Source organism: Salmo trutta, chromosome 16 (genome assembly GCF_901001165.1).
Source record: "Salmo trutta chromosome 16, fSalTru1.1, whole genome shotgun sequence".
In the NCBI taxonomy this organism is placed as follows: domain Eukaryota; kingdom Metazoa; phylum Chordata; class Actinopteri; order Salmoniformes; family Salmonidae; genus Salmo; species Salmo trutta.
Window position 1 is genome coordinate 28,126,490 of NC_042972.1, and position 27,479 is coordinate 28,153,968.

The following is a 27,479-nucleotide window of genomic DNA, read 5'->3' on the forward strand; positions in this document are numbered from 1 at the left end:
CTGGCTGTTGTCGAGGTGGGACGCTAGCATCCCAATGATACCAGAGAGGTTAACCCACTGTTCCCCGGGCGCCGAAGACGTGGATGTCGATTTAATACAGCCCCCCGCACCTCTCTGATTCAGACAGACACACCCTGTGTGTTTGAATAAAACCATTTACATTTGCACTGAGCTTGTCTGATGCTTTAAGCTCACTGTTTGATTAAATAAATTAGACACACAAATGACAGTGTAAAAAAATTACAGCGAGTGCCTGTGTGACTGGTGCACATTGTCTCGCTGTCCTCCCTACTGCAGTGAAAAGGCACCTCAGCACAGCAAGTGTTTATTGTGCTGTCCGTGTGTTGAAGCTGCAACATAATTTCAGCCGTTTAGGTACTTTGTTGTTTCTGCTTGAAAAGTTATGTTACCAAAATCCCTCATTTGTTTAGGAAAAACATTCCCCAACCCTTGCCCTCTGTACGTGAAGCATGCATGTGACCAATGGGGCCTGTCCTGTAGCCTATCATAATAACTAGTGAAGCACCGTTATTACATTTTTGGCCGTATGGAGCTAGCTAGTGTTTTATGTTTCCAAGTTTTTAACATGTTCTCAAATGCCATTGAAATGGCAGCAGTGGTATGACAACCAGCACATTCATGAGCATGAAATACGACTTTTCTCGGTACAAACTCCTCGACGGCCCACTGTGCTGTCAGCTCAGCATGCTCATGGGGCTGATATCGCTGGTCCAAATGTCAGTCGTGAAGCTAATAGCAGTGACGCTATTACTGTGTAACTCCAGTAGGGCAACATCTGAAAAATAGCGCACTTGGTAACCATTCGTTGAAAGCCAACATCACACACGACAGAGAACGGGCAATGAAGGGGCAATGAATTCCATTATCTTGGTGTTATTGGATTTCACATTTTTGAGTTGTCTTGCTAAAATGTTCTTATTCTTTCAAATGACTGCTCAACTTGTTGACTGCTTGATCCACACAGCAGACATTGTGGGCTAGGTTAGGAATGCTGTTGCATGTGTAACCACGTCAGCTTTGACATCGGTTTTGCACATAGGCGTTAAACTAGACATCAGGCCAATGGTGATGTTGGCATTTTTAGCTAATATCGGCCGGTTCCGAGATCTTCACCGATATATCGTGCATCCCTAATAATCACCTCAATAAATTGGTTATAACAAACTCCAAACACAGTAATGTCAACAGCTAAATGGATGCGGAGGATGTGACAAAGAAAGTTGAAGCTGGCAAATGTTTACTGTTTGCTCAGGAGGGAAAGGGGAAGTCAGATCTGTTGAAGACATTTGACTTAGTTGTGGAATAAGTAGGGTAGAGGAGCAAGCATTGTGTGAGTATTGTGTGTGCCAGGCAGTTGCTTTTAGATTACAATACACTTTTTTGGACCATTTGGAACAGTGTAAACAACACTAAATAAATAAGTGTACCAGAGAGTCTGTTCTAACGAAGAAAAAAATAATATATGAAGCCTTTATTACAGCAAACTGAAAACAGTTGCATTTGTGAATTGCGCTTTATTTATTGTTTATCAAATTATTGTTTTCTTGCTCAAACCGTGAGCAACTCCTGTCACTCAAACATTTCTCTCAAAACATAGGGATGTCGATTCGTACAGGACTAGTATTATCAGAGGACCTTGGAGTTTGGTTATTCTGTCTGGAATTGTTACTCTCCTGCCATGTACAAGTTACTGACATGGCAGATTCGGACAGGACTAAAATGACAGATGTGGTGTTTTGTGCTTGTGCATTGACTGCTCGACTATCGACCACACAATCAACCATTCAACTAAATTGGGTCAGCCCCAGTTGATTTTGTGGTCAATTAACTATTTCTTTGTGGATTTTGATTATTGCTTGCAGGGTTCTAGACTAACTTTTTCCACTGTTGGCACTGGTGCTAATAACGTTTTCAGTTGATGGCACCAGCACATGATTTAATCGGCAAAAAAGATCCACTCTGTGGCAATAATGACTTGATCTGTGTCCCATAATGTGCCTGCATTCCATACAGAACCAGGCTAATAATGACTAGCCATCTTTTAAATTTAAATCCGTTTTACGTCATTTCTACCAGCATGTCACATGTGAAACCAGAGGGGAAAACCCCAGAAATCCTAGACCCATGGAAGCATGCAAGGCTTAACAATCAGGTCTATAATTATTAGTACCCTTGATAAAGGTGAGCAAAGAATACTGAATAAAATAAATAATGCAAATACAGAGCTATATTGTATGCTTAAAAAAATTGGGCAATTATTTTATACTAATACAATTGCTCAAAGAAAGAGCTTTTGTATAACAAGTAACACAAAAATATTTTTAAAAAGATAGGGGTCCGAATTATGAGCACACCTGGTTTCAATACTCAAGCACCCTCCCCTTGCAAGGATAACGACACTGAGCCTTTTTCTAAAATGTTTTAGGATCTTTTCAGATCCTTGATATCATTCGTCTGCTCTTATTCACTGCCCTCTTCAATTCAATCCACAGGTTTTCAGTGGGGTTTGGAGACCGAGATGGCCATTGCAAAATGTTGCTTTTATGGCTGTCCCTGACTAAAAAAAATCTCTGTCGACCTAGAGTTTTTGTTCTTTCGATCAATCGCTTGGTCTAAATGTTTAAAATCATTTTTCCATATGTAGAAAGGGGGATACATAGTCAGTTGTACAACTGAATGCCTTCAACTGAAATGTGTCTTCCGCATTGAACCCAACCACTCTGGTAGCCTAGTGTTTAGAGCGTTGGGACAGTAACCAAAAGGTTGCTGGATCGAATCCCCGAGCTGAGAAGGTACAAATCTGTTGTTCTGTCCCTGAGCAAGGCAGTTAACTTCACTAGGGTAGGGGGCAGCATTCGGAATTTTGGATGAAAAGCGTGCCCAAATTAAACTGCCTGCTACTCAGGCCCAAAAGCTAGGATATGAATATAATTGGTAGAGTTGGATAGAAAACACTCTAACGTTTCCAAAACTGTTAAAATAATGTCTGTGAGTATAACAGAACTGATATGGCAGGCGAAAACCTGAGGAAAATCCATTCAGGAAGTACTATTATTTTGAAAGGCTGTTTTTCCATTGAAAGCCTTTCCACCATACAAAGACTTAGGACCCAGTTCACGATCTCTATGGCTTCTTCTACATGTAGCCAGTCTTTAGGCATTGTTTCAGGCTTTTACTCTGAAAAATGAGGGAGATACAGCACTTTCAATGAGTGGAGAGTGAAAATTTCCAGACATGAGTCCAGCGTGTGATCGGGAGCGCACCTTTCTTGTTTCTCATTTTCTATTGATGAAGCTTTTGTCCGGTTGAAATATTATTGATTATCTATGACAAAAACAACCTGAGGATTGATTTTAAACATTGTTTGACATGTTTCTACGAACTTTTATTGTACTTTTTTGACTTTTCGTCTGGATTGTTGAGAGCGCGCTTTGTGCCTTTGGATTACTGAACTTAACGCACCAACAAAACTGAGGTTTTTGGACATAAAGAGGGACATTATTGAACAAAACGAACATTTATTGTGTAACATGGAGTCCTGGGAGTGCCACCAGATGAAGATCATCAAAGGTCAGTGATTCATTTAATCGCCATTTCTGACTTTTGTGAGTCCTCTCCTTGGCTGGAAAATGTCTGTATGGTTTCTTGTGGCTAGGCGCTGTCCTAACATAATCGCATGGTGTGCTTTCGCCGTAAAGCTTTTTTGAAATCAGACACTGTGGTTGGATTAACAAGAAGTTTATCTTTTAAAATGGTGTATAATACTTGTATGTTTGAGGAATTTTAATTATGGGATTTCTGTTGTTTGAATTTGGCGCCCTGCAATTTCACTGGCTGTTGTCGAGGTGGGACGCTAGCATCCCAATGATACCAGAGAGGTTAACCCACTGTTCCCCGGGCGCCGAAGACGTGGATGTCGATTTAATACAGCCCCCCGCACCTCTCTGATTCAGACAGACACACCCTGTGTGTTTGAATAAAACCATTTACATTTGCACTGAGCTTGTCTGATGCTTTAAGCTCACTGTTTGATTAAATAAATTAGACACACAAATGACAGTGTAAAAAAATTACAGCGAGTGCCTGTGTGACTGGTGCACATTGTCTCGCTGTCCTCCCTACTGCAGTGAAAAGGCACCTCAGCACAGCAAGTGTTTATTGTGCTGTCCGTGTGTTGAAGCTGCAACATAATTTCAGCCGTTTAGGTACTTTGTTGTTTCTGCTTGAAAAGTTATGTTACCAAAATCCCTCATTTGTTTAGGAAAAACATTCCCCAACCCTTGCCCTCTGTACGTGAAGCATGCATGTGACCAATGGGGCCTGTCCTGTAGCCTATCATAATAACTAGTGAAGCACCGTTATTACATTTTTGGCCGTATGGAGCTAGCTAGTGTTTTATGTTTCCAAGTTTTTAACATGTTCTCAAATGCCATTGAAATGGCAGCAGTGGTATGACAACCAGCACATTCATGAGCATGAAATACGACTTTTCTCGGTACAAACTCCTCGACGGCCCACTGTGCTGTCAGCTCAGCATGCTCATGGGACTGATATCGCTGGTCCAAATGTCAGTCGTGAAGCTAATAGCAGTGACGCTATTACTGTGTAACTCCAGTAGGGCAACATCTGAAAGATAGCGCACTTGGTAACCATTCGTTGAAAGCCAACATCACACACGACAGAGAACGGGCAATGAAGGGGCAATGAATTCCATTATCTTGGTGTTATTGGATTTCACATTTTTGAGTTGTCTTGCTAAAATGTTCTTATTCTTTCAAATGACTGCTCAACTTGTTGACTGCTTGATCCACACAGCAGACATTGTGGGCTAGGTTAGGAATGCTGTTGCATGTGTAACCACGTCAGCTTTGACATCGGTTTTGCACATAGGCGTTAAACTAGACATCAGGCCAATGGTGATGTTGGCATTTTTAGCTAATATCGGCCGGTTCCGAGATCTTCACCGATATATCGTGCATCCCTAATAATCACCTCAATAAATTGGTTATAACAAACTCCAAACACAGTAATGTCAACAGCTAAATGGATGCGGAGGATGTGACAAAGAAAGTTGAAGCTGGCAAATGTTTACTGTTTGCTCAGGAGGGAAAGGGGAAGTCAGATCTGTTGAAGACATTTGACTTAGTTGTGGAATAAGTAGGGTAGAGGAGCAAGCATTGTGTGAGTATTGTGTGTGCCAGGCAGTTGCTTTTAGATTACAATACACTTTTTTGGACCATTTGGAACAGTGTAAACAACACTAAATAAATAAGTGTACCAGAGAGTCTGTTCTAACGAAGAAAAAAATAATATATGAAGCCTTTATTACAGCAAACTGAAAACAGTTGCATTTGTGAATTGCGCTTTATTTATTGTTTATCAAATTATTGTTTTCTTGCTCAAACCGTGAGCAACTCCTGTCACTCAAACATTTCTCTCAAAACATAGGGATGTCGATTCGTACAGGACTAGTATTATCAGAGGACCTTGGAGTTTGGTTATTCTGTCTGGAATTGTTACTCTCCTGCCATGTACAAGTTACTGACATGGCAGATTCGGACAGGACTAAAATGACAGATGTGGTGTTTTGTGCTTGTGCATTGACTGCTCGACTATCGACCACACAATCAACCATTCAACTAAATTGGGTCAGCCCCAGTTGATTTTGTGGTCAATTAACTATTTCTTTGTGGATTTTGATTATTGCTTGCAGGGTTCTAGACTAACTTTTTCCACTGTTGGCACTGGTGCTAATAACGTTTTCAGTTGATGGCACCAGCACATGATTTAATCGGCAAAAAAGATCCACTCTGTGGCAATAATGACTTGACCTGTGTCCCATAATGTGCCTGCATTCCATACAGAACCAGGCTAATAATGACTAGCCATCTTTTAAATTGGCATGCCCTTGCAGGGCTTGACATTCAGATAAATTTGCCAGTGGCACACCGGGCCAATGCTAACTGAAAGCTACTGGCCCGAATGAAAAGAATACTGGCCCGGGAAAGTGGATGATGCGTGCATAATTTTAAATGTTATCTTTAATTTACGGGCTGAGCAAGTAGCCTATAGCCTATAAAGACCTACCCTCCATACACACATAATTACATTTTAATAACATAATGTCCTAGGAGTGTCATCTGATGAAGATCATCAAAGGTTAGTGCTGCATTTAGCTGTGGTTTTGGTTTTTGTGACATATATGCTTGCTTTGAAAATGGCTGTGTGATTATTTTTGGCAGGGTACTCTCCTGACATAATCTAATGTTTTGCTTTCGCTGTAAAGCCTTTTTGAAATTGGACAATGTGGTTAGATTAAAAGGGCGCTAAAATGTGTAATATTGATTATCGGTATGGTTATTGGGTTTTTTGCCAAGGAAAATATCAAATATCGTATCGGCCAAAATGTAATCGGTGCATCACTAGTTTCTTGCTAGAACATCAAAACAGCTGGAATTTCTGCTAGCAATATTAAGGCCTTTCAAATTTCATGAGAGAATAGCTAGTGTTGCCATTTGTTTATCTAAAATGTAATTGTTTTTTTTTAGTCTTGATAAGCCCCAAATGTTTTAATAAATGTTTTAATATTGGTTGCTCCCCACCCAGAAGACCCTATGTATAAATTGTTCCCCCTTCCCCGCCCTCCCTCCCCGGTTCCCCCCGCCATGCACTATAATTATTACATATGCAATCTTTAATGTCTAAACAGTCAAAAATAGGATAGCTGTAGGATCCACATATGTCCATTTGTTCATTAATTGGGATGGTATCATAACTATGTGAATGTCTTGGACAAGTTCAATGCTCAGCAACAACAGTAATATTGTTCCTTGTACCCAAACATGAGGGCTATCCTCATCATTGTCTTATGCTGAGGGCAGCATCATAGCCATAGGCTAGGCTGCATGAATGTACATGGATCGCATACCTGAATAATGAGCCAGTTATTGGGTTCCATCTGTCGGCTTGTCCCCTTGTGTGTTGGGTTTGATGTGCTTCTCCAAGAAATCTTAAGCTTCCTTGGCAGTAGAAAACGTGTGTGTTGTGCTCTGAAAGGTCAAGATGAGTTTTGCCGGGTGGATGAAGCCGCATCTCAGGTTTAGTTCTAGGTCTCCCTCTGTTTTAGCAGTCATCACTCAGGTCTGGGTGAATGCTGATCCTCTTCCCTGCATAGGTCAGACCCCTGGATTCCGCTACAGGGCGAACAATTCGGCGCTTGACTTCAAAGCTGTGGATCCGTACCATACAGAGAGAGTCGTTCTGGACCTATACGGTGTGCAATGTTAATCAGCGGCATGGGACCCAGCTTCTTCTGCCCAAACAATTCATAGAAAAGATTGCTCTTGAAATAAGTTGGCTTTCCTGCTTCCACACCAGTTTCAAGTCCTGTGACCCACACATTGAATTTACGGGAATGATTTTCGAGTGATTACGTTTTCCCTTTTAGGAGTTTGATTATCCCTTCCAATTTAGCTTGCGCCGTTTCCAGGTCATGGAATTGCAGCTCTGTCGCATTGGCTGTCTTCTCCAGACTTTCCAATTTGTTTGAATAGGTATCCACTTTCAGCAGTGAGCACTACCAATGATTAATTTACCGGTTTTAATTGTAAGTCGAGGGCAGGGATCATCTCCTCATGAACAATGTCTAGTATAGTAGCGGCCAGCTCTTTCTGTTGTCTGGTGTTGAGAGACGCCATGTTCCCGCAGTTGAATTGTGGATGGACAAATTCTTCCTGCTGGAGCATAATAGACCTGCTAGTTATTTCCTGTCACAAAATGAGTGTCCCACACCTTAATATGATGCTTAGTATTGACAGGTTTTAAGAAATAAGTCTGTTAATTCATAGTAATTTGCAAAAGAAAGCCAAGAAAAGGCCATGCGTTTCAATGCATGCCACCGGAACCGGTCTTGACATAAGAAGTCATAGATAATATCAAATGGACAATAATTCCACAACAATTCTTAAACCACATCAGGAGACCACTTTTGAGGTCTGGGAACAATCTCAAAATAAATCAATTAGAGGGTGTAGTTGCCCTGTGCACCTAGCAATATTACTGGCTACATGTGATGACAAAATTTGCTAAACAAATGCTCCACAATTGATGCAAATCATCATATGATATCGTTCTGCCAGGTAGGCCTACTTTAATTGGTAGGGGTTTTGGGAAAGCCTTTAGAAATGTTCATGCAAACAGCACATATGATGAATGAATTGAGCATCACAAAGATTTGACCAGGACTTTGGACCAAACTTTTTGAATACCTGGTTTCCATACCCATTGTTGCATACACATTGCTGTTTGAATAAATCATGATACTTAAAAAACCCCCAAAACTAATTGTGAACCAAAAACTTGACCAGCAAAAAAATTATTCACTGGCACCCTAGCGACCAATTAAAAATGGATGTCTCGCTGACAATTCAAAGAGTCGCAAATTAAAGTGTTTTGGTGTCTTGCTGGAAGATGTGACCAAGTGTCAGCCTCCTGGCAGAGGCAACCAAGTTTTTGGCAAAAATGTCCTGGTACATGACAAAGTTCATAATGCCGTTGACCTTAATGTTATATTGTTTTTGTGCATCTCTGAGCAATGTTCTATCAATTGCCGAGGTCATTTCATGTATCTGAGCTATTGGCATTCAAGCAAGCTGAAATACAGTCGGGATGACATAATACTGCTATAAAGCCGCTGGAAGTTAATAGGAATATGACTTTTAGATCGCGAAAATGTCTATCACACATGTCAGATTTCAATACTGTCCGATGTCATAAAGCGGGAGGTTGTTTTTTCTCGAATGAGCCATTGATCATATTTCTGTGGTATTCCCACCTCAAGAAATGTATAATTGAACAGAGGTCTAACATATTTTATCCTATTTGTCTGCCTCTTCAGTCCAGGGTGTATTGCATGGTGCTGTTGTGAATGTCAGACTCCACTCTGTGAGGCACATCGATTTGCAGGTTGAACATGGTGAGATTGTAGACTCCTAAATTGATATTGCAGTTTGTTTAGGCGATTTTCCAGCTAACTAGCTACTTCACATGCTGATATTGACTTTGGTATTATTGTGTGTAGCTACGTTTGCTAGCTACCTAGCCAGCCAGCCCATAGAGAGAGCATTCCACTGTGGGTTTTGTAGTCAACTTGAGCTTCCACAACAATTTTAATATGTTTCTACCAACCTTATTATAACAACAAAATGAAACATTTGTTCACAAAAAATATTATTCTCACATATTAGTTTTATGTAACACTGTTAATTATAGGAATGAGTGATTTTGGGTGGATTTTTCCTTTTAACAAGGGCCCCAGGACCAGTGGAAGCAAAATAGCCCCATAACATCAAAGAACCACCACCATATTTCAAATCAAATCAAATTGTATTGGTCACATACACATGGTTAGCAGATGTTAATGTGGGTGTAGCGAAGTGCTTGTGTTTCAAGTTCCGACAGTGCAGTAATATCCTACAAGTAATCCAACAATTCCCTAGCAACTACCTAATACACACAAATCTGAAGGAGTGAATGAGAATATGTACATTTAAATATATGGATATACATACTGTACAAAGTACAGCGTATACAATGTAAGATATGTAAACATTATTGAAGTGGCATTGTTTAAAGTGACAAGTGATCCATTTATTAAAGTGGCCAGTGATTGGGTCTCAATGTAGGCAGCAGCCTCTCTGAGTTAGTGATTGCTGTTTAGCAGTCTGATGGCCTTGAGATAGAAGCTGTTTTTAAGTCTCTCGGTCACAGCTTTGATGCACCTGTACTGACCTCGCCTTCTGGATGGTAACGGTGTGAAAAGGCAGTGACTCGGGTGGTTGTTGTCCTTGATGATCTTTTTGGCCTTCCTGTGACATCGGGTGCTGTAGGTGTCATGGAGGGCAGGTAGTTTGCCCCCGGTGATGCGTTGTGCAGACCGCACCACCCTCTGGAGAGCCTTGCAGTTGAGAGCGGTGCAGTTGCTATACCAGGCTGTGATACAGCCTCGATTGTGCATCTGTAAAAGGTTGTCAGGGTCTGTGTGGGTGGACCTTTTCAGTTTGTATGATGTGTACGCCGAGGAACTTAACTTTTCACCTTCTCTACTGCTGTCCCTTTGATGTGGATAGGGGGATGCTCCCTCTGCTGTTTCCTGAAGTCCACGTTCATCTCCTTTGTTTTGTTGACGTTGAGTGAGAGGTTGTTTTCCTGACACCACACTCCAAGTGCCCTCATCTCCTCCCTGTAGGCTGTCTCGTCATTGTTGGTAATCAAGCCAACTACTGTTGTGTCGTCTACAAACTGATTGAGTTGGAGGCGTGCATGGCCACTCAGTCGTGGGCGAACAGGGAGTACAGGAGGGGGCTGAGCACGCACCCTTGTGGGGCCCCAGTGTTGAGGGTCAGCAAAGTGGAGATCTTGTTTCCTACTTTCACTACCTGGGGGGTGCCCTTCAGAAAGTCCAGGACCCAATTGCACAGGGCGGGGTTGAGGCCCAGGGCCTCCAGCTTGATGATGAGCTTGGTGGGTACTATGGTGTTGAATGCTGAGCTGTAGTCAATGAACATCATTCTTACATAAGTATTCCTCTTGTCCAGATGTGATAGGGCAGTGTGATGGTGATTGCACCGTCTGTGGACCTGCTGGGGTGGTATGCAAACTGAAGTGGGTCTAGGGTGGCCGGTAAGGTGAAGGTGATATGATCCTTGACTAGTCTCTCAAAGCACTTCATGATGACAGAAGTGAGTGCTACGGGGCGGTAGTCATTTAGTTCAGTTATCTTTGCCTTGGATACAGGAACAATGGTGGCCATCTTGAAGTATGTGGGGACAGCAGACTGGGATAGGGAGCGATTGAATATATCTGTAAACACACCAGCCAGCTGGTCTGCGCATGCTCTGAGGACGTGGCTAGGGATGCCGTCTGTGCGGCAGCCTTGTGAGGGTTAACACGTTTAAATGTTTTATTCACGTCGGACACGGAGAAGGGGGGGGGGGTTGCGACTCCACTTTGTCCCTGTACCTGCATTTCGCTAGTTTGATTGCCTTGCGGAGGGAATAACTACACTGTTTATATTCAGCCATATTCCCAGACCTCTTTCCATGGTTAAATGCGGTGGAACGCACTTTCAGTTTTGCGCAAATGCCGCCGTCCATCCATGGTTTCTAGTTAGGGTAGCTTTTAATAGTCACAGTGGGTACAACATCTCCAATGCACTTCCTTATAAACTCACTCACCGAGTCAACGTATAGATCGTTGTTGTTCTCTGAGGCTGACCGGAACATATCCCAGTCCGCGTGATCAAAACAATCTTGAAGCGTGGATTCCGATTGGCCACACCAGCGTTGAATGGTTATAGTCACTGGTACATCCTGTTTGAGTTTCCGCCTATTAGACGGTAGGAGCAAGATGGCAATGTGGTGGGATTTGCCGAAGGGAGGACGGGAGAGGGCTTTGTATGCATCGTGGAAGTTAGAGTAGCAGTGATCGAGCGTATAACCCCAGCGAGTACTGCAATCAATGTGCTGATAGAATTTAGGTAGCCTTGTTCTCAAATTTGCTTTGTTAAAATCCCCAGCTCCAATAAATGCAGCCTCAGGATGTATGATTTCCAGTTTGCATATAGTCCAGTGAAGTTCCTTGAGGGCCGTCATGGTGTCTGCTTGAGGGGGAATGTGCACAGCTGTGACGATAACTGACGAGAATTATCTTATGACTGGAATTTGATTGTAAGGAATTCTAGGTCGGGTGAGCAGAAGGATTTGAGTTCCTGTATGTTATGATTACACCATGAGTCGTTAATCATGAAGCATACACCCCCACCCTTCCTCTTCCCAGAGAGGTGTTTATGGAGAAGCCTGGTGGCTGAACCGATTCCAACAACATATCCCGCGAGAGAGACATGTTTCTATGAAACAGAGAATGTTACAATTTCTGATGTCTCTCTGGGAGGCAACCCTTGCTTGAACTTCATCTACCTTGTTGTCAAGAGACTGGACATTGGCGCGTAGTATACTCGTGCACATCGCCCACCGCTCCCATCTACGCAGCCTGACCAGGAGGCCGCACCATCTGCCCCTCTTGCGGCGTCGTTGTTTTGGGTCAGCTTCTGGGATTAGATCCATTGTCCTGGGTGGTGGGCCAAACAGAGGATCCGCTTCGGGAAAGTTGTATTCCTGGTCGTAATGTTGGTAAGTTGACGTCGCTCTTATGTCCAATGGTTCTTCACGGCTGTATATAATAAGACTTAAGATTTCCTGGGGTAACAATGTAAGAAATAATACATAAAAAACTAAATACTGCATAGTTTCCTAAGGACTCGAAGCGAGGCGACCATCTCTGTCAGCGCCATTTTCCACTCGAGGTATGAGGTACTGTTGGTATGAGGTACTTTTCTCCATATGCTTCTGTTTTTCAACACCAAACCCACTACTGGTGTGTGTGGCCAAAGAGCTCTATTTTCATGTCATCTGACCATAGCCCCCGGTTCCAATCCAAGTGCCAATGCTGTGGATCTTCCAGCAAGACAATAACATCAAGCACACATCAAAATCCACAAAGAAATGGTTAATTGACCACAAAATCAACATTTTGCAATGGCCATCTCAGTCTCCGGACTTGAACCCCATTGAAAACCTGTGGTTTAAATCGAAAAGGGCAATCCATAAGCGCAGACGAAGCATATCAAGGATCTAGAAAGACCATTCCTTCATACAGAATATAAGATCCCTCCCAATGTGTTCTCCAATCTCATAAAACATTTTAGAAAAAGTCTCAGTGTCATTAAACATTGTATTGTTGAGAGGGATGAGGCAAAAGGAATGGTAAATAAGTCTGGCTACATAACCGATTAGCAAACGGACTGCAAATTGAGAAATGTGACTAAACTGAATAAAAATAAGAAGAAACTAGACTATGAAACAAAGGTAAATGGCACAAAGAATGGTAGTAAAAAGCTTTGGAGCACCTTAAATTAAATTTTGGGCAAAAAAGGCAAACTCCACTCCATCATTCATTGAATCAGATGACTCGTTCGTCACAACCCACTGATGTTGCCAATTACTTTAATGATTTCTTTAATTTGCAAGATTAGCAATCTTAGGCATGACATGCCAGCAACAAATGCTGACACTACACATCCAAGTATAACTGATCAAATTGTGAACGGCAAGAATTGTAATTTTGAATTCCGTAAAGTGAGTGTGGAAGAAGTGACTTTTTTTTTTGTCTATCAACAATGACAAGCCACCGGTGTCTGACAACTTGGATGGAAAATGACTGAGGATAATAGCGGACAATATTGCAACTCCTATTTGCCATCTCTTCAATCTAAGCTTGCTAGGAAGTGTGTGTCCTCAGGGCTGGAAGGAAACTCAAATAGCCGACCAATCGGCCTGTTACCAACCCTTTTGGAAACAATTGTTTGTTTTATTTGACCAGATACAATGCTATTTTACAATAAACAAATTGACAACAGACTTTCAGCACGCTTATAGGGACGGACATTCAACAAGCACAGCACTTACATGAATGACTGATAGGCATAGAGAAATTGATGATAAAAAGATTGTGGGAGCTGTTTTGTTAGACTTCATTGCAGCTTTTGACATAGTCTGCTGATGGAAAAACGTATGTGTTCTGGCTTTACACCCCCTGCTATATTGTGGATAAGGAGTTAACAGTCTAACAAAACACAGAGGGTGTTATTTAACCTGTTGGGGCTAGGGGGCAGTATTTGCACGGCCGGATAAAAAACGTAACCGATTTAAACTGGTTACTACTCTTGCCCAGAAACGAGAATATGCATATGGATAGAAAACACTCTAAAGTTTCTAAAACTGTTTGAATGGTGTCTGTGAGTATAACAGAACTCATATGGCAGGCCAAAACCTGAAGATTCCATACAGGAAGTGCCCTGTCTAACAATTTGTTGTCCTTCTATTGCATCTCTATCGAAAATACAGCATCTGTGCTGTAACGTGACATTTTCTAAGGCTTCCATTGGCTCTCTAAAGCCGCCAGAAAGTGGAATGGGGTGTCTGCTGTCTCTGGGCAAAGAACAGCAACAGAATTTCTAAGTGGTCAGCCTGGGGACAGTGAGACTGAGATGCGCATTCACGAGACTTCTCAATCTTTTTCTTTCAGCCTTTGAATGAATACAACGTTGCCCGGTTGGAATATTATCGCTATTTTACGAGAAAAATAGCATAAAAATTGATTTTAAACAGCGTTTGACTTGCTTCTAAGTACGGTAATGGAATATTTTGACATTTTTTGTCACGAAATGCGCTCACGCGTCACCCTTCGGATAGTGACATGAACGCACAAACAAAACGGAGCTATTTGAATATAACTATGGATTATTTGGAACCAAAACAACATTTGTTGTTGAAGTAGAAGTCCTGGGAGTGTATTCTGACGAAGAACAGCAAAGGTAATCCAATTTTTCTAATAGTAATTCTGAGTTTAGTGAGCCCCAAACTTGGTGGGTGTCAAAATAGCTAGCCGTGATGGCCGAGCTATATACTCAGAATATTGCAAAATGTGCTTTCGCTGAAAAGCTATTTTAAGAAGTCATAGATAATATCAAATGGACAATAATTCCACAACAATTCTTAAACCACATCAGGAGACCACTTTTGAGGTCTGGGAACAATCTCAAAATAAATCAATTAGAGGGTGTAGTTGCCCTGTGCACCTAGCAATATTACTGGCTACATGTGATGACAAAATTTGCTAAACAAATGCTCCACAATTGATGCAAATCATCATATGATATCGTTCTGCCAGGTAGGCCTACTTTAATTGGTAGGGGTTTTGGGAAAGCCTTTAGAAATGTTCATGCAAACAGCACATATGATGAATGAATTGAGCATCACAAAGATTTGACCAGGACTTTGGACCAAACTTTTTGAATACCTGGTTTCCATACCCATTGTTGCATACACATTGCTGTTTGAATAAATCATGATACTTAAAAAACCCCCAAAACTAATTGTGAACCAAAAACTTGACCAGCAAAAAAATTATTCACTGGCACCCTAGCGACCAATTAAAAATGGATGTCTCGCTGACAATTCAAAGAGTCGCAAATTAAAGTGTTTTGGTGTCTTGCTGGAAGATGTGACCAAGTGTCAGCCTCCTGGCAGAGGCAACCAAGTTTTTGGCAAAAATGTCCTGGTACATGACAAAGTTCATAATGCCGTTGACCTTAATGTTATATTGTTTTTGTGCATCTCTGAGCAATGTTCTATCAATTGCCGAGGTCATTTCATGTATCTGAGCTATTGGCATTCAAGCAAGCAGAAATACAGTCGGGATGACATAATACTGCTATAAAGCCGCTGGAAGTTAATAGGAATATGACTTTTAGATCGCGAAAATGTCTATCACACATGTCAGATTTCAATACTGTCCGATGTCATAAAGCGGGAGGTTGTTTTTTCTCGAATGAGCCATTGATCATATTTCTGTGGTATTCCCACCTCAAGAAATGTATAATTGAACAGAGGTCTAACATATTTTATCCTATTTGTCTGCCTCTTCAGTCCAGGGTGTATTGCATGGTGCTGTTGTGAATGTCAGACTCCACTCTGTGAGGCACATCGATTTGCAGGTTGAACATGGTGAGATTGTAGACTCCTAAATTGATATTGCAGTTTGTTTAGGCGATTTTCCAGCTAACTAGCTACTTCACATGCTGATATTGACTTTGGTATTATTGTGTGTAGCTACGTTTGCTAGCTACCTAGCCAGCCAGCCCATAGAGAGAGCATTCCACTGTGGGTTTTGTAGTCAACTTGAGCTTCCACAACAATTTTAATATGTTTCTACCAACCTTATTATAACAACAAAATGAAACATTTGTTCACAAAAAATATTATTCTCACATATTAGTTTTATGTAACACTGTTAATTATAGGAATGAGTGATTTTGGGTGGATTTTTCCTTTTAACAAGGGCCCCAGGACCAGTGGAAGCAAAATAGCCCCATAACATCAAAGAACCACCACCATATTTCAAATCAAATCAAATTGTATTGGTCACATACACATGGTTAGCAGATGTTAATGTGGGTGTAGCGAAGTGCTTGTGTTTCAAGTTCCGACAGTGCAGTAATATCCTACAAGTAATCCAACAATTCCCTAGCAACTACCTAATACACACAAATCTGAAGGAGTGAATGAGAATATGTACATTTAAATATATGGATATACATACTGTACAAAGTACAGCGTATACAATGTAAGATATGTAAACATTATTGAAGTGGCATTGTTTAAAGTGACAAGTGATCCATTTATTAAAGTGGCCAGTGATTGGGTCTCAATGTAGGCAGCAGCCTCTCTGAGTTAGTGATTGCTGTTTAGCAGTCTGATGGCCTTGAGATAGAAGCTGTTTTTAAGTCTCTCGGTCACAGCTTTGATGCACCTGTACTGACCTCGCCTTCTGGATGGTAACGGTGTGAAAAGGCAGTGACTCGGGTGGTTGTTGTCCTTGATGATCTTTTTGGCCTTCCTGTGACATCGGGTGCTGTAGGTGTCATGGAGGGCAGGTAGTTTGCCCCCGGTGATGCGTTGTGCAGACCGCACCACCCTCTGGAGAGCCTTGCAGTTGAGAGCGGTGCAGTTGCTATACCAGGCTGTGATACAGCCTCGATTGTGCATCTGTAAAAGGTTGTCAGGGTCTGTGTGGGTGGACCTTTTCAGTTTGTATGATGTGTACGCCGAGGAACTTAACTTTTCACCTTCTCTACTGCTGTCCCTTTGATGTGGATAGGGGGATGCTCCCTCTGCTGTTTCCTGAAGTCCACGTTCATCTCCTTTGTTTTGTTGACGTTGAGTGAGAGGTTGTTTTCCTGACACCACACTCCAAGTGCCCTCATCTCCTCCCTGTAGGCTGTCTCGTCATTGTTGGTAATCAAGCCAACTACTGTTGTGTCGTCTACAAACTGATTGAGTTGGAGGCGTGCATGGCCACTCAGTCGTGGGCGAACAGGGAGTACAGGAGGGGGCTGAGCACGCACCCTTGTGGGGCCCCAGTGTTGAGGGTCAGCAAAGTGGAGATCTTGTTTCCTACTTTCACTACCTGGGGGGTGCCCTTCAGAAAGTCCAGGACCCAATTGCACAGGGCGGGGTTGAGGCCCAGGGCCTCCAGCTTGATGATGAGCTTGGTGGGTACTATGGTGTTGAATGCTGAGCTGTAGTCAATGAACATCATTCTTACATAAGTATTCCTCTTGTCCAGATGTGATAGGGCAGTGTGATGGTGATTGCACCGTCTGTGGACCTGCTGGGGTGGTATGCAAACTGAAGTGGGTCTAGGGTGGCCGGTAAGGTGAAGGTGATATGATCCTTGACTAGTCTCTCAAAGCACTTCATGATGACAGAAGTGAGTGCTACGGGGCGGTAGTCATTTAGTTCAGTTATCTTTGCCTTGGATACAGGAACAATGGTGGCCATCTTGAAGTATGTGGGGACAGCAGACTGGGATAGGGAGCGATTGAATATATCTGTAAACACACCAGCCAGCTGGTCTGCGCATGCTCTGAGGACGTGGCTAGGGATGCCGTCTGTGCGGCAGCCTTGTGAGGGTTAACACGTTTAAATGTTTTATTCACGTCGGACACGGAGAAGGGGGGGGGGTTGCGACTCCACTTTGTCCCTGTACCTGCATTTCGCTAGTTTGATTGCCTTGCGGAGGGAATAACTACACTGTTTATATTCAGCCATATTCCCAGACCTCTTTCCATGGTTAAATGCGGTGGAACGCACTTTCAGTTTTGTGCAAATGCCGCCGTCCATCCATGGTTTCTAGTTAGGGTAGCTTTTAATAGTCACAGTGGGTACAACATCTCCAATGCACTTCCTTATAAACTCACTCACCGAGTCAACGTATAGATCGTTGTTGTTCTCTGAGGCTGACCGGAACATATCCCAGTCCGCGTGATCAAAACAATCTTGAAGCGTGGATTCCGATTGGCCACACCAGCGTTGAATGGTTATAGTCACTGGTACATCCTGTTTGAGTTTCCGCCTATTAGACGGTAGGAGCAAGATGGCAATGTGGTGGGATTTGCCGAAGGGAGGACGGGAGAGGGCTTTGTATGCATCGTGGAAGTTAGAGTAGCAGTGATCGAGCGTATAACCCCAGCGAGTACTGCAATCAATGTGCTGATAGAATTTAGGTAGCCTTGTTCTCAAATTTGCTTTGTTAAAATCCCCAGCTCCAATAAATGCAGCCTCAGGATGTATGATTTCCAGTTTGCATATAGTCCAGTGAAGTTCCTTGAGGGCCGTCATGGTGTCTGCTTGAGGGGGAATGTGCACAGCTGTGACGATAACTGACGAGAATTATCTTATGACTGGAATTTGATTGTAAGGAATTCTAGGTCGGGTGAGCAGAAGGATTTGAGTTCCTGTATGTTATGATTACACCATGAGTCGTTAATCATGAAGCATACACCCCCACCCTTCCTCTTCCCAGAGAGGTGTTTATGGAGAAGCCTGGTGGCTGAACCGATTCCAACAACATATCCCGCGAGAGAGACATGTTTCTATGAAACAGAGAATGTTACAATTTCTGATGTCTCTCTGGGAGGCAACCCTTGCTTGAACTTCATCTACCTTGTTGTCAAGAGACTGGACATTGGCGCGTAGTATACTCGTGCACATCGCCCACCGCTCCCATCTACGCAGCCTGACCAGGAGGCCGCACCATCTGCCCCTCTTGCGGCGTCGTTGTTTTGGGTCAGCTTCTGGGATTAGATCCATTGTCCTGGGTGGTGGGCCAAACAGAGGATCCGCTTCGGGAAAGTTGTATTCCTGGTCGTAATGTTGGTAAGTTGACGTCGCTCTTATGTCCAATGGTTCTTCACGGCTGTATATAATAAGACTTAAGATTTCCTGGGGTAACAATGTAAGAAATAATACATAAAAAACTAAATACTGCATAGTTTCCTAAGGACTCGAAGCGAGGCGACCATCTCTGTCAGCGCCATTTTCCACTCGAGGTATGAGGTACTGTTGGTATGAGGTACTTTTCTCCATATGCTTCTGTTTTTCAACACCAAACCCACTACTGGTGTGTGTGGCCAAAGAGCTCTATTTTCATGTCATCTGACCATAGCCCCCGGTTCCAATCCAAGTGCCAATGCTGTGGATCTTCCAGCAAGACAATAACATCAAGCACACATCAAAATCCACAAAGAAATGGTTAATTGACCACAAAATCAACATTTTGCAATGGCCATCTCAGTCTCCGGACTTGAACCCCATTGAAAACCTGTGGTTTAAATTGAAAAGGGCAATCCATAAGCGCAGACGAAGCATATCAAGGATCTAGAAAGACCATTCCTTCATACAGAATATAAGATCCCTCCCAATGTGTTCTCCAATCTCATAAAACATTTTAGAAAAAGTCTCAGTGTCATTAAACATTGTATTGTTGAGAGGGATGAGGCAAAAGGAATGGTAAATAAGTCTGGCTACATAACCGATTAGCAAACGGACTGCAAATTGAGAAATGTGACTAAACTGAATAAAAATAAGAAGAAACTAGACTATGAAACAAAGGTAAATGGCACAAAGAATGGTAGTAAAAAGCTTTGGAGCACCTTAAATTAAATTTTGGGCAAAAAAGGCAAACTCCACTCCATCATTCATTGAATCAGATGACTCGTTCGTCACAACCCACTGATGTTGCCAATTACTTTAATGATTTCTTTAATTTGCAAGATTAGCAATCTTAGGCATGACATGCCAGCAACAAATGCTGACACTACACATCCAAGTATAACTGATCAAATTGTGAACGGCAAGAATTGTAATTTTGAATTCCGTAAAGTGAGTGTGGAAGAAGTGACTTTTTTTTTTGTCTATCAACAATGACAAGCCACCGGTGTCTGACAACTTGGATGGAAAATGACTGAGGATAATAGCGGACAATATTGCAACTCCTATTTGCCATCTCTTCAATCTAAGCTTGCTAGGAAGTGTGTGTCCTCAGGGCTGGAAGGAAACTCAAATAGCCGACCAATCGGCCTGTTACCAACCCTTTTGGAAACAATTGTTTGTTTTATTTGACCAGATACAATGCTATTTTACAATAAACAAATTGACAACAGACTTTCAGCACGCTTATAGGGACGGACATTCAACAAGCACAGCACTTACATGAATGACTGATAGGCATAGAGAAATTGATGATAAAAAGATTGTGGGAGCTGTTTTGTTAGACTTCATTGCAGCTTTTGACATAGTCTGCTGATGGAAAAACGTATGTGTTCTGGCTTTACACCCCCTGCTATATTGTGGATAAGGAGTTAACAGTCTAACAAAACACAGAGGGTGTTATTTAACCTGTTGGGGCTAGGGGGCAGTATTTGCACGGCCGGATAAAAAACGTAACCGATTTAAACTGGTTACTACTCTTGCCCAGAAACGAGAATATGCATATGGATAGAAAACACTCTAAAGTTTCTAAAACTGTTTGAATGGTGTCTGTGAGTATAACAGAACTCATATGGCAGGCCAAAACCTGAAGATTCCATACAGGAAGTGCCCTGTCTAACAATTTGTTGTCCTTCTATTGCATCTCTATCGAAAATACAGCATCTGTGCTGTAACGTGACATTTTCTAAGGCTTCCATTGGCTCTCTAAAGCCGCCAGAAAGTGGAATGGGGTGTCTGCTGTCTCTGGGCAAAGAACAGCAACAGAATTTCTAAGTGGTCAGCCTGGGGACAGTGAGACTGAGATGCGCATTCACGAGACTTCTCAATCTTTTTCTTTCAGCCTTTGAATGAATACAACGTTGCCCGGTTGGAATATTATCGCTATTTTACGAGAAAAATAGCATAAAAATTGATTTTAAACAGCGTTTGACTTGCTTCTAAGTACGGTAATGGAATATTTTGACATTTTTTGTCACGAAATGCGCTCACGCGTCACCCTTCGGATAGTGACATGAACGCACAAACAAAACGGAGCTATTTGAATATAACTATGGATTATTTGGAACCAAAACAACATTTGTTGTTGAAGTAGAAGTCCTGGGAGTGTATTCTGACGAAGAACAGCAAAGGTAATCCAATTTTTCTAATAGTAATTCTGAGTTTAGTGAGCCCCAAACTTGGTGGGTGTCAAAATAGCTAGCCGTGATGGCCGAGCTATATACTCAGAATATTGCAAAATGTGCTTTCGCTGAAAAGCTATTTTAAGAAGTCATAGATAATATCAAATGGACAATAATTCCACAACAATTCTTAAACCACATCAGGAGACCACTTTTGAGGTCTGGGAACAATCTCAAAATAAATCAATTAGAGGGTGTAGTTGCCCTGTGCACCTAGCAATATTACTGGCTACATGTGATGACAAAATTTGAGTAAAGCCAGTGTGGCTATGTATGCGGATGACTCAACACTATACACGTCCACTATAATGGCGCCGGAGGGGATGGCTGCTGTTTTATGTGCACCTAACCAACTGTGCTATTTTGGTAGTTTTTTTGCGTTTATAACACACTATCTACCGAGAGAGTTCTCATCTATATTATTCGTAGCTGTCTATTTACCACCACAAACTGATTCTGGCACTAAGACCACACTCAACGAGCTTTATAAGCAAACAAGAAAATGCTTATCCAGAAGCTGCGCTCCTAGTGGCCGGGGACTTCAATGCAGGCAATCTTAAATCCGTTTTACGTCATTTCTACCAGCATGTCACATGTGAAACCAGAGGGGAAAACCCCAGAAATCCTAGACCCATGGGTCCCCAGATCCTTAAAATTCTACAACTGCACAATCGAGAGCATCCTGACTGGTTGCTCACCGCCTGGTATGGCAACTGCTTGGCATCTGAGGGTAGTGAGAGGGTAGTGAGTATGGCCCAGTACATCACTGGGACCAAGTTTCATGCCCCCCCATTTGTTTTTACACTGCTGCTACTCACTATTTATTACCTATTCATAGTCACTTCACCCCTACCAACATGTACAAATTATCTCGATTAACCTGTACCCCTGCACATTGACTCGGTATCCCCTGTATATAGCCTCATTATTGTAACAATGGTGCCGGAGAAGAAGGCTGACATTTTACATGTCCCAACCGATTGTAATTTTGTTTGTTTATTTGCCTGGTTTGTAACACATTTTTTATAAAAAAATTACAGGCAACATCCACACTGAGCTAAAAGGCTAGACTAGCTGCTTTCAAGGAGCAGGACTCTAACCCGGAAGCTTATAAGAAATCTCGCTATGCCCTCCGACGAACCATGAAACAGGCAAAGTGTCAATACAGGACTAAAATCGAATCGTACGACACCGGCTCTGACACTCGTCGGATGTGGCAAGGCTTGCAAACCATTACAGACAACAAAGGGAAGCACAGCCGAGAGCTGCCCAGTGACACGAACGTACCAGACAAGCTAAACTACTTCTATGCTCGCTTCGAGGCAAATAACACTGAAACATGCATGAAAGCACCAGCTGTTCCGGAAGACTGTGTGATCACGCTCTCCGCAGCCAATGTGAGTAAGACCTTTAAACAGGTCAACATTCACAAGGCCGTCCAGACAAATTACCAGGACGTGTACTGCGAGCATGCGCTGACCAATTGGCAAGTGTCTTCACTGATATTTTCAACCTCCCCCTGTCCGAGTCTGTAATACCAACATGTTTTAAGCAGACCACAATAGTACCTGTACTCAAGAACACTAAGGTAACCTGCCTAAATGACTACCGACCCGTAGCACTGACGTCTGTAGCCATGAAGTGCTTTGAAAGGCTGGTCATGGCTCACATCAACACCATTATCCCAGAAACCCTAGAACCTGGGACTAAACACCTCCCTCTGCAACTGGATCCTGGACTTCCTGACGGGCTACCCCCAGGTGGTAAGTGTAGGTAACAACACATCCGCCACGCTGATCCTCAACACAGGGGCCCCTCATGGGTGTGTGCTCAGTTCACTCATGACTGCACGGCCAAACACGACGCCAACACCATCATTAAGTTTGCCGATGACGCAATAGTGGTATGCCTGATCACCAACAACGACGAGACAGCCTATAGGGAGGAGGTCAGAGACCTGGCCGTGTGGTGCCAGGACAACAAGCTCTCCCTCAACTTGATCAAGACAAAGAAGATGATTGTGGACTACAGGAAAAAGAGGACTGAGCACGCCCCCATTCTCATTGACACCATACACCCTAGTCATAGACGGTTCTCTCTGCTACTGCACGGCAAGCGGTACCGGAGCGCCAAGTCTAGGTCCAAGAGGCTTCTAAACTGCTTCTACCCCCAAGCCATAAGACTCCTGAACATCTAATCAAATGTCTACCAAGATTATTTGCATTGCTCGCCCCCTCTTTTACACTGCTGCTACTCTCTGTTGTTATCATCTATGCAGAGTCACTTTAATAACTCTACCTACGTGTACATATTACCTCAACTAACCGTTGCCCCCGCACATTGACTCCGTACCGGTACCAACCCTGTATATAGTCTCGTTATTGTTATTTTACTGCTGCTCTTTAATGACTTGTCACTTTCATTTCTTCTTCTAATCTTGTTATTTCTTCTTCTTCTAATTTAAACTGCATTGTTGGTTAAGGGCTCGTAGGTAAGCATCTCACGGTAACCTGTTGTATTCGGTGCATGTGACAAATAAGTTTTGATTAGAAGTTTTTACCACAGCGAGGGAAATCACTGCAACACTTAATAAAGAGCTGCAGTGAGTTTCAGAATGGGAAGCGAGGCTTAAATTAGTCCTAAATATATAAAAAACTTAGAGCATATGATTTGGGACAAATCATTCACTAAACTAAAACTCAACTGAATCTTGTATTACATAATGTGGAAAATGAGCCAGTTGAGGTGACTAAACTGCTTGGAGTAGCCCTGGATTGTCAACTGTCATGGTCAAAACATGTTTATACAACAGTAGCTATGGGGAGAAGTCTGTCCATAATAAAGCGCTGCTCTGCCTTTTTAACAACTCTATCAACAATGCAGGTCCAACAGGCTCTAGTTTTGTCGCACCTACAGTGGTTGCTCCACTAAAAGTTTTGCTATTAAGCTGCTGGACAGAGGTAATTTGTTTAGTACGGTACCCTGCATCACCATTTCATTGCTCCAGACCAGCGCAAGGGGGAGTTAGAGCACTGATTATGCTTTTGGGTCCTACTATGTCTCTAACTGACAATGAATGGGCTACATAAACCTAAATAGAAACTGATAATTGTGCACGACTTCAGTATTACTTACTAAAACTGTTGTTACACTAAGGTTATTCTTTTATTTTGTTAGGATTATTTTGGTCTTACTGTAGGCCACTCCCGACCGGTCACGTTATACAGCGCCTGAGTGGTGCAACGGTCTAAGACACTGCATAGCAGTGTCGTGTCTTTGGCATCAGCTGAGAAGGCACTACAGAGTTGATAAATATTAACAATTGATATGCTAATCGTTTGCACATGAACGCTCACTCATTCGGAAACAATTGCAATCAATATATATATTTACGCTCAGTGTGTTGTCGTGATCTTTGTTGGAGAGTTTCGTCCTCTCTCTCTCTCTCTCTCTCTCTCTCTCTCTCTCTCTCTCTCTCTCTCTCTCTCTCTCTCTCTCTCTCTCTCTCTCTCTCTCTCTCTCTCTCGGTTAGAATGGATATTTCAAAGCGACATTCATTAATGTAGTTATAGAATGGATGTTTCGTCGGTCTTCGCGTTCAATGACACCGAATTTCTAGCTGCAGACTAGTAATTAATATCAAAGACTTGTTATTATTCTGTCGCTATCGATAGTCTAAAAGTTTAACCACATGGTATGGTTAAAGTTCAGTAGTGGAATGCATGGTCAAACCTTGGCTCTCTCTCTTCTCTCGAGGTAAGCTGGTCTAAAGAAAGTCACCCTGGGTGGGGCTTATATACTGAACGTAAAAAAGGCTGTCACATGACGCCTTGTCCTGTCTGTGTCCCTGGGGGCGTGCCGATGACTTAGTTACGCTTTGAACAGAAATACAATTCTCTCACATTAACATCAGTACATAGCATCTCAACATATTCCAAATAGGTTTATCCTTATCAATTGTATACAACCATTTAGATGTAAGTCTCATAGCTGAGGCTATTATATAAACATTATTATGGTAATATGGCAATATTGTTTCTCATGAGTTGTCATAAAAATTGTACCAAGCGGACCAGTTCCTAGCTGGATTCTTCACTGATCTTTTATACCTTCTCCAGAACCTAAATGTCGTTCGGTTCTCCACTCCTGTGAGGTGGAAGAATCCTTTGTTCTCTATACGAAACCCACTCTGTCTCAAAACTGTGGCCTGTGAGGCAGGACATTCCCTTTGGAATTTACGACCGCCTTCACACAGCCTTGTGTCAGAAGTATAGAGGTCGGGGGATGGTGCATAGAAAACCCAGAGGGCAACGTCATGACAGCAGTGCAAGCTGTTTTGCTACAGATGCTGGTTCAATACCCGTGTCGCCCTCGACTGGGAGATCCATGAGATGATTGTAGGTTTTTGGTTTCCCTCCCTCTAAAAACAGAAATAAATCATTATAAATAACAAACTGGCTTTATTTACAAATTAGTAACAATGTCTCAAGCCATGGTCAAGAATGGCCTTTTTCTCGCTCATTTTACGTTATTTGAAAACGAAGTAATCTCCAAAATATTGTTATTTTTTAAACAAAGCTATTATTATTATTATTATTATTATTAATTTAGAATGATATAAAACCATGTTGGATATTCTCACAGATATATTATTAACCCTGTTATTAACATAACAATATATATTGGTCATATTGTTCATGGCTCCCACGTGGCGCACAATGGGATTGCCTTGCAGTTCTCCAGCTGTGTCCACTGAAAGCATGCAAGGTTCAAGGCACAAGGGCAGGGGGCAAGGGATGGGCCGCAGAGCCACGCACAGAAGACCAACCTAGCCCATGGGGAAGGGAGGAGAAAGGGCGAGGGGGGGGGGGTAGACCCCGGGGGGGTAGACCCCCACCCTGCCACACTGGTAACACTTTAAGGGGCATTGCACTAATAATGGCGCTGACTAGGGAAACGTTCCCTCTGTTCTTAGTGCCAGTCTGCATGTTCAAACTAAAACAATGCAACTAGTAATGGCATCTTCATGCATTCGTTAATAAAATAATGATAAAAATACGCATTCAAAATGCCAATGTTTATTTAGTTATGGATCTATAACGAATTATTATGGGAATAAATATCAATGAATTACAGAAATGTCCTCCAATCCTCTATGTAATTATTGGCGTAGAGTCACGTCATTTTTTTCGATATACTGTAGACCTTTCGTAGGAGACATGAGTCTCACTAGTGTTGAGTAATGTGCTGTTAAAAGTGGTGTAGGTCTTATTTATTTCAAGAGCATATTGAAGTTAGAAGCAATAGGATTTGAAGCAGTAGCCTACAACTATTTTAGCAGCATTTTGCGCTGCTCTGAGACAAGCATGGGGACTGGTCTTGATAAATCAATGAGATTTTTATTTTCACTGAATCTCCGTTTGGGTATTGGTTAGTCTAGAATTAGAAAATGAGGGTGTAGAAATGTAACCTTTTTTTTACTAGGCAAGTCAATAAGAACAAATTCTTATTTATAAGGACAGCCTACTCCTTCCTCTCCGTCTGGGAATTGAACCCCGGTCTCCCTCATGCCCGCACGACACAGGGATTCTTTAGCTAAATAGCCCAGTACTGTACTCCCAACCGTCACGTTGTACAGCGCCATATTTTCCGTTCCATCCTAACGGAAATCCTGAGTGTTCTTCGTTTTTCCTAGAATAGAAACACCATAATTTTAATCCAATTAATTAAGCAAGTACCAGTCAAAAGTTTGGACACACCTACTCATTCCAGGGTTTTTTCTTTATTTTGACTATTTTCTACATTGTTGAATAATAGTGAAGACGTCACAACTATGAAATAACACACATGGAATCAGTGAAGAACAAATCATTTTTTACAAGGACAGCCTACTCCTTCCTCCCCTTTGGGGAATTCAACCCCGGTCTCCCGTGTGCCTGCATTCTCTAGTACAGCCACTATTGAAGGCTGTCAAATGCTTCTCAAAGATGCCCCCTGGTGGTCAAACTGGCACTAACTAGCATTAATGATACCAGTGGTTCACACTTAAATAACGTGCCATAGAATTCTGCGGCACCATGCAAGCTGTGCTGCAGTACGCTGCAACTTTTAAAGGACAAACCACTTTAGACTACTGTCCAGTCGCGTAGTGAGGTGCCACAAAGAAGGACCTCTGAAAATTACAATTGTTGAGGAACAAGGCAGCACTACTGGACCTTAAATGTAAATGGGGAGCTAACATTAATAATATGCATGTAATTCTCTCATGGCTCAAGGTGGAGGAGGTTGACTTCATCATTACTTGTTTATGTAAGAAGTGTTGACATGC

General features: G+C 42.3%; 1 protein-coding gene across 2 annotated transcripts in view; it reads left to right on the plus strand.

Moving 5' to 3' along the window:
• Positions 1-27,479, plus strand: part of LOC115150477 (SPRY domain-containing protein 3-like) — a 115,702-nt gene that overhangs the window by 31,679 nt on the left and 56,544 nt on the right. The window lies entirely within an intron of this gene.